Genomic DNA, 9392 nt, shown 5'->3' with positions numbered 1-9392 from the left:
TGTGAGATGAGGGCTTAAGCTTCAGCGTCCCAACAGTTAGGAGACACAAATCATATCCAAATTATAGTAGACACTGATGGGAACAGGCAGGAAGGCAAGAGAAGAACTCAGGATGCAGTGTGCTGTTTTTGTTTTTCTTGTTTGAGCTATTTTATTGGGTTCTTATACCTCTACTTCCTTCCAACCCTTGTTCCACCCTCATCCCTTCCAACTCCACCAGCATTAGGTAGGAGAAAAAGAAGGTTCCAGGGGGAAAGGGGTGTAGGCTTCTTTAAGCCAACCAAATAGACTTTCTTTCTGATTTGATGCATTGTGTTCCTTGAGGTAAATATAATCCTCACAGTCAGAATATCTCCAACTTCTCTTCAAATGGCAACAACAGCAACCTAGGAGCAGCAGCTTCCTTGGACCACTTCCTTGGGCTCTCATTTATATCCTCTCCAGAGTTCCCAGAATTAAACTACGTACAGCTGGCAAAGATCACGCCACTGTTAGTGCACGAGGCAAATCATAATCACCTGCTGGGAAGCAGCCTCTTACCCACACCTGGGATTAAAACAAAAACGTGTTCACGTAACAGAACTCAGTTTTTAAAGCAACCAGAACTCTTCATTACAAACGTGTCAAGGAGAGGTGGATGGTGGTGTTAAATGCTGCTGAGAAGAGTATTGAAAGCAGGAAATTAGCTATTGACAACTTCAATTGGGATCTGGAGGGAAGGCTTCAGGACAGTATCGATATGGGAAGATGAGTGAGTCTTATATGAATGGGGAGGAATTGGTGTACAGACACCTTTAACTCATACTGAGTGCGGTCTGTGAAACTTAGTCCTTGCATATACTCTAGAAGACTCTACCAGGCTTTGTCTCTGTTCCTATAGGTCGGCTCTACTGTTCAAGTTTATTGAGGAGTCAGTCTGATACATGGACTTTGAATTCTGACTTACTGGACTTTCAGGTTCCTTCAGCCTGTCTGGAATGTATCCCCCTAGGTGCTCATTTTCAGTCAGATTGTTCTCAAAATGGGTTTGGCTGGCTGGGAGGTCAGCCTGTGAGTTCCCGGAAGCCCAGCTTCTTCAGAGCGTCTGGGAATGGTCAGAGCTGCATGGTATGGCTGCAGAGTGCTAAGGAAGTGCCTCTTGTGGTCTGTTAAGTAAGCGGTTGAGATTGAGCCTACGTCACCCACAGCAGTGGGGTAGAGAACTAGGGAGTCTGAGGAAGGTGAACTACACTGGGACTCAGCTATTCCACTGATTTCTGTATAAGCCTGAGACTCTGCACTTGTCTCTCATGTTTCAATCATAAGATGAGATCATAGTGATCTCCAAGGATGAACCAAATGCATACTCATGTGCTCAAAAAGTAGTGTTAAAGCCATCCATGTGATAGTGTGTGTCAACAGCTCATTGTGTGTGTGCATGTGTGTGTGTACACATGTGTATGTGTGTGGTGTGTACATGCATGCACATATACATGTATATGTGTTAGTACATGTATGTGAGCATGTGTGTGCACATATGGAAGCCAGAGATCAACCTCACATGTTATTCTAACATCTAGGACCTAGGGTTCACTCATAGGGATAGACTAGCTGGCAAGTGAGCCCTGGGATTCACCTATCTTCACTTTTCCAGCACTGGGTCACACGTGTGTACCATTGTGTCCAGCTTTTCACATGGTGCTGGGATTGAACCCAGTTCCTCTTGCTTGTGTGGCAAGTACTTTACTGACTGAGCTATCTCACCAGTCTTTGCATTTTTATTACCTTTTTAGTTAGCATACAAAGCAATGCATTTCATGACACTTTCGTACATGTATGTCATTGTACCTTGCTCATATCTCCCACCACTCTCCCTGATTCCCCTCAATGGGGACTTTCCCACTCAAATAGTACCCTTCTATTTTCGTGCCACACATACATATATATTATATATACACACGTGTTGGGAGGCCCTATTAATAAGGTAGTAGTTCACCATGTCTAGATAGCTCTCTGAGCTCATCAAAAAATGGAGGACTTCCTTTCTGAGAGGGGCTTCCCCTTCTCCACTGACCTTATCTGGAGGTTGACCCCACACAGAGCTGCCTGTAAATGGTGCATGATTCAGCATGTAAGTTCCACTTAGCCCTTCTTGATAATGATAATTAGGTACTGTGTTATGACCAATCAACCCGTCCCACCCATAAGCACCCAAACCCTTATAAATTCTGGAGCAATAAAGTAGAGCTGTCTCACTGAAGCTGTCTCTCCAGAGGTCCTTACATCATGCTCACAGCTGTCTGAGTGCTGCTTACCGCTTCTGCTCCCTCTGCCCTTGTGAGCCAGTGGCCTGACTCCTGAAGAGGAAGGAGACCCACAGACATGTGATATATATGATATACACATAAATCCATCTGATGCATATGAGAGAAAGTTTGTCTTAACCTCTTCTCCCCTCTTCTTAGATACCTTCCTCCTTTATATTACCCCTTTACTTTGATACGGCATATATATTTATGCCTATATTTATTTCCCCATATGAAAGAAAACATTTGTTCTTTTAGTCTGTTTTATTAATTCCTTCCCCAACCTTTTATTATTTCTTTTCATATACTGCTTTGAGTTTTGCTTGGTCTTGTTTATCTAAAACCATGAGGTATACCATTGTGTTATTTATTTTTATTTTTAATGTAACCACAGCTATAAACTTTATAGAACTACCTTGCTGTCAGTGACTCATTTTTTTTCCAAATAACATCTCATATGAATGTATCACATCTACTTATCAGTTGGTTGACATTTGAGTCCCTTTGGCCTTGTGGCCATTATGAAGTGTGCTGCTATCAATATTAATGTACACATTTATTTGTATATTTCCATTTCTCTTGCATCATCTGACATTTAATAATTCCATTAAATGCTAGGTAAGAAGCAGACACTAGGACAAAGACGGGTAATAGATATATCCTATGTTATAAATTACTGAAATCTTGGGAACAACCCCAATGGCCCACAGTCAGATGCTGTTAAATAACCACAGCATTTCCCTAACATTTACCTGTTGTAGGATCTACTTAGTGAGCATTCACTAATCTTCACAGATCCAGGAAGGGACCTTCTGTTCCTCTGTCTATTTTGCTGAGGAGAGTAAGGAATAGAGAGTTACTGTCTCACTCCTGATCTCCACCACAAAGAAAAAGGGAGAATTACTGGCCCACATCACATAGCTACATCACATAGCAAAAGCCTGCTGGGCTTTCAGGGTGCTGCACTCTATCAGACTGCAAATAAGTAGTGCACTTAATTAGCACAGATGTGCTAGTAATAAACATGATGGTGCTATTAAAATCTGTTTGAGATAATTCTTAGTGATATAAGAAAGATTCTCATGGCAGAATGTTGTATGGCACACATGTAGGTGATGTCATCCCAATCACACCGAAACATTTTGTCATCCTGAAGATTTCACCATCACTGGAGTCATTGCTGTCCTGTCATGGCTAGTGGGTCAGGGTGACTGGCAGTGTTCTGAGTAACGGTGGGTCTATACCATAGCTGTTGCAGACTCAGTGAAATACTGCATAGCATAGATAGAAAAAGCTAGACGGAAGTGTAAATACGAACATGAGCTAGGGGTCCTGGTCATACAAAGTCTTATTACTATTATTTTTTTAGCTTTTTATTGATTCTTTGTGAGTTTCATTCACATCATGCATTCCGGTCCCACTCATCTCCCCATGCCCTCATATCCACCCTTTGCTCGTGCAACCTTCCAACCTTCCCCAGCACACGCAGACACAAATACACACACACACACAGCATATGAAAATATCTCATCTTGGAAGCTGTAGCAGGTCACAGTGTGTCCCACAGTATATTCCTCTGTCCACACATCTTGGCTTGCAAATGTTCATGGCAATGAGTCAAGGTTTCTGGCTTCTGTGACATCATCAATATTGGGTTCTCACTGGGACTCCTGGTTATCCTGTTGTTGCCCTGTGTTATGGAGATCCAAAAACCTTTGAATCAGCGAAGACTAGCCCTTTCATGCATCCCAACTCTTCTCAGGTGATATAGATTCAGGGTGGGCCAACTCATGAGGCCTTGGATCTGGGCCTGGGTTGTACCTAAACTTTTGGGCTCTCCCTTATCCATAACCAGGGCAAGTTCTCCAGCACCGCTCCAGCTAGGCCACCCAATGTTGTCATCAGTAGGAGGCAGAGTCAGCTATAGATTTATTGTGTGTGTCTTGTGTGTATTAAGTGAGTGTAGTGCCAGCAGAGGCCAGAAGAGGGCACCAGATCCCCCCAGGAGCTGGAGGTACAGAAGAGTATGAGCAGCCTGATATGGATTCTGGGAATTGAACTTGAGTTCTCTGGAAGGATCGCAAGTGCTCTTACCTGCTGGGCCATCTCTCCCGCACCTGTGGAGGTTCTTTAAGTTTATACACAAGTTCATCCTCAGTACTGCCTTCTGCTGGAGAAATCTGAGCCATTTAGTTTCTCCTCATTTGATTATTTGTCTTCAGTTATGTATTGTTCATCTTTTCTTGCTTGTTTATCTTATGAAATTCTCGACCCTGGTGTTAGGTTATGGATGACCTAGCCAAACAGCTAACAGAGCAGGTTCATTGATTGACACTTTCTTTCTTTTACTTGTGAGTCTCAGGAGTGACAATACATGGTGACTACTGTGGGCCATGTACTATCCTAACTTCTCACCATTTACTCCATCCTCACAATGACCCTATGGATAGGCATTATTAACTCCCATTTTACAGATGGGAAAACAGCTGCAATGAGGTACAGCCATATATATCTATGACTGGTAAAACCTACTGCTATTAGGACTGTTTCACCTTTTCTCCTTAGCCTTTTGGATTTTGCTCTTTGAGGAATCCTTTGGACTGTGGGACATTGAACTGCTCTAAATCCATACATAAGTTTAAACAACTGACAGGAATCTCCACTACTGTCTGAGATGTCTTGGTCCCCTGCCTTCTCTGCCTCCCTATGTTTCTTTTCCTGGGTCTCCTGCCCTCAGACCTTCTATCTCAGTTCAGTTCGCCTGCAACCTTTATCTTTACTGTTCCTTTTTGGAGGGCGGCAGCACTGTAAACTATCTTAAACCTCTTCAACTGTCTTTGTCAAGCTTACTAATGTTGAATTCCTGTCTCGTCAGACTTGTCAGCAGAGAGGGCTTCATCAGTCATGTGGTGGTTCCTAACTGTTTAGAACAGAAAGATCATGGGGCTGTAAATGGCCCACAGGGTAGGCACTGCAGAGTCATGACTTCCCTAATGGGCTTTCTGTTCAATCCCCTTGAATCTACAGTAACACTAGGTAGCAAATAATGTTATTACTCTTATTTCACACATGAGAAACAAGGGAAGATAGGTTAGGTTACTTACACAAGAGTTCAAGTGGCTTTGGGAAGGAAGAACATCAATTTTGAGTTCCAGACTGATTCCCAAGTTTACTTTGTTAATTACCAAGGAACAGTGGATGAGTCTTCTGGGAGAATATGGGACCTTGGGAGCATCTGGGAGCTTATGGGAGTACAGAAAGAGGAGGAAGACTCAAAAGGCAAGGACCACATCATAAAATGTGGTTAGCTAGTAATTTTTATCTTGTAGTTTACGGGGCACATCGAACTACTGAAACCAAGTACCAAGAACATTTTGAAGGCTGCATGCAGTTTGAAACGTTTCCACAAGGGGGCAGGCGTCGGCAACAGATGTACACGGGTGCATCTGTAAGGAACAGCTCCATAAGGAACTCCTTAATACTCAGACTCTATGTAGACAAGTTACCTGTCATTGCTGGAGACTCACTGCTGTGCATGCTGTCTTTTTCTTGTTCATGTTCCTTCCCTGCCCCCCCCCCATTCCTCATGTTTACTTCTTTCTCCGAAATGAAAATTGGTTGACAACAAATGCTTTCAAAACATCTCAAGGTAGGTGCTTCTAAATGAGTTGTTCACAACTGTGGGATGCATATTAGAAATCTTGCATAACATGTGTTTACATTATGATTCATAACAATAGAAAAATTACAGTTATGAAGTAGCAATGGGAATAATGTTATGGCTGGGGTCACCACAACTGGAGAAACTGTATTAAAGGGTCACAGCATCAGGAGGGTTGAGAACCACTGCTCTAAACCATCACCCTTGCAGGTCCTTAAAGTCAAATCTCTGAGAAAGAAACACAACATAGCCTCCACGTTAGCACATCTCTCTAGAGTACACCCAGCCCCAGAGAAGACCCGGTCCCTTGCTGTTTGTATGAGGATCTCTGGTATCGGCCCTGCCACTCTCTATACTTAGAAAATGGTAAGTGAACCTAGCTAAGGCCCAGTTAACATTTGTTGAGTACTTACTGCATGTCAGGCATGTGTCCACCCTGAGATTCTCAAGGAAAGACAGTTTCACAATTTTCATCTGAATTTAAAGCAAGCTTTAATTAAATACTGGATAGTTAGAGGACTCTGGCCAGGTCCACCCCTGGGTTATCAGGGAATGGCCACAAGTTATGTTTTTCAGGGACTTAAAAAGGTAAAACTCTCAATTCGTTGCATTTCCCATCAGTTCCAAACCAGGGGCTAGCATACATCCTGACATATTTTTCTGCCTGTGTCTCCTGCCTACATCCAATCAAACACATCTGGTATACAAAAAGAAACTTGTTTACAGGAGTCAAAACATGTGGCTTTTTATTTCCCAAGAAATACAGTTCCCAGCATTCCAGGAAGTTATCTTGTCCTTGTGCAAGTGGAACCTACAGGTGAACAAACTCTGGCTCTTATACATGGTACTGGGAAATCTAGCAGAAATCTCTCCTTTCTCCTCTTCCCTCTCTTCCTCCTCTCCTCCCCATCTCCCCATCATATGTGTAAGGATGTTTTGTGAAGTAATATCATACACTTAGATTCCAGGAATCAGGCTCCTTACATATTGAGGGCATTATTTTATCCTACAGTAGAGGTAGATGAATATATGTGGGACTTCTCCAGGTGAAGGTTAGCAGATAGTGCCTTATGTCACAGCTGCCTCCTTAAAGGCCATTTTGGGACTCATCACCATCTTTGGGGGATCCCGTAGATATGGTTTAGGCAGAGGAAGGCTTGAGTATCTGAAAAGTGAAATCATTTACTAGTAAGTGTAGGCCATGTCATGAGATCCTCTTTGGGGGAACTGGTGACCTGGAGTTAAACCTGGAAGTTAAGGGTGTAAAGAGTTGACCTGTTCACACAAAGATTTGAGAAGAATTAGAGTAAAGGCAGCACTCAGCTTTGCTGAGGTGGAACAAGGCTGTGGACACTTAGGATGCTCACAATTTATCCAGAGGTTTTCCATTTTTGCCATGCAGTGTTTCCTTTGCTTGGAAAAGTGTGTGTGTGTGTGTGTGTGTCTGTGTACATACGTGTGCACACTGCACACACATCATATGTGCTTCAGAGAAATGACTGACTACTGCTGGTTAAAGTGTTTCTTCCTACTTCCCTTCTCTCCCCTGAGTGGCAGGGAGCAGCACCCACACTGAGAAGTGATATACACACAGGCAAGCTGGAGAGCCAACCTTAGCCAAATATCGGGGGGAACATGGGTCTTTCCTCCCAGTTTAAACCAGGAATCCTTAACAAGACCCCTTGGATACATAAAGACTATACAGTGGCCTTGAAAGAACCAGCTAGAGTTCCAGCCAACATTGTATGACTCCAAGGGAGTTCTGGAATTTGCAATAGGTATGCCAGTGCCTACTTATCAGAGACTCGCTAATCTCAACTCTTGCCAGGGCTTCAGCATTGTATCAAGTGGATCCTTCAGGGTCAAGCTGGGTAATGGTTCCCTGATGGTGGTTTGGTGTGGAGAATGGCTCTTGATGGGGTGTCAAAGATCAACAAAACCAGACACTGAAGTGTTAAGAATGGATTCCATCAGCAATGGGCTAACATAATGGGTGAAAAACCGGAACTTCATGCAGAGCTGGCTCAATATTTTAAAGGAAGGATGAAGGGGGAGGAAAGGGGTGGGAGAGGGACAGGAGAGTCCGGACAGTGTCAGTTTATGAAATGTGGGATGGAGGACTTGGTCTCAGTGCAACCTATCTAGGTTTGCTAACTGACACTTAATGAGGTCAGGCTCCTCCCTTCCACAGAGGCTGGGAGATTATCTCTACCTTTGGAGACTCTTCAGACAGGCAGCACATTCTTTTGGAAGCCTCTAGTTTCCTCTGGCAGACACTGTAAGATGGCCAAGGGTCATCCTGATGATATAGCCTTGAGCTGTTAAAAACTACAGAAGTGATTTTTTTCCCAAGACTTTATGGGCCAAGCTTGATATACAGTGTGGAAAGAGTTCAGAGCTTGGTTAAAATGTAGTTAGGGAGAGACGCTTGGTCAGGGGTGTCTTCTATGCCATGACCAAGAGTGTTCCTTAGTATACCATTGTGTCATAGTGAGAACAGGAGTCTACGACAACAGGGAATCACTGCCAAGAAAATACTCAAATCTATCGATCCATCTATCTACCTACCTATCTATCTGTCTGTCTGTCTATCTACCAATCATCTCTTTTTCTATCAATATATTTATCATATACCTATCATCTATCTCTAATATCTAATCTCTATCATCTATGTGTATGTATGTGTATATATATATATATATATATATATATATATATATATATATAAAATCTTTTTACCATTATCTATCAGGTATGCATGTGTATATAAATCTGTGCATATGTACATATGGTTGTATATATATAATTGTGAATGTATATATGATTGTATGCATATATGTATGAATGTATGTGTGTGTGATTGTATACATGTATGTATTGAACTGTCCCTTGAAGAACTTCTCTGAGCCTCTAATATGTGCATTGTAAATCTCCCAAAGGGAGATTTTTTTTTTTGAGGTCACTATCTGAGATACTGTGCCTAGCACTGAGCAAGTATTGTGTTATGTGTGTGGCATGAGTTAATTAGTAGATGTCATGGATGATTGCCTTCAGGAGGCTAAAGTGAGACACATGATCTTCCCCATAGTTCAGTATCACCTCAGCTATGCCAATGATTACATTTATAACTATAATATTTGGGGTGAGCAAGAAAAGACACCTACAGACTTGCCTGCTGCTGCATGGCATAGGGGGCCATAGGTACACAGAGGTCCACCTGCCATCATGCCAGGCAGTGTGGTCAGGAAAAACTGCCCAGAGACCCACCCACTGCCATGCCACATGGACAGATTGTAGACATAGAGGCCTGCTTGCCTTCATGCTAGATGGTATGGGCAGAGGATGTCACCCAGAGGCCTACTGTGTGGCCCACTGGCAGTGGGATCACTGCATGTACAAATGGAAGAGAAGGAAGCAGAGTTTGAGCATTAAGAAGAAAGACAGAA

Source organism: Grammomys surdaster, unplaced genomic scaffold, assembly GCF_004785775.1.
Source record: "Grammomys surdaster isolate TR1022 unplaced genomic scaffold, NIH_TR_1.0 150, whole genome shotgun sequence".
NCBI classification, from domain to species: domain Eukaryota; kingdom Metazoa; phylum Chordata; class Mammalia; order Rodentia; family Muridae; genus Grammomys; species Grammomys surdaster.
The sequence above is the reverse complement of the archived record's forward strand: the minus strand, read 5'-3'. Positions refer to the sequence as shown.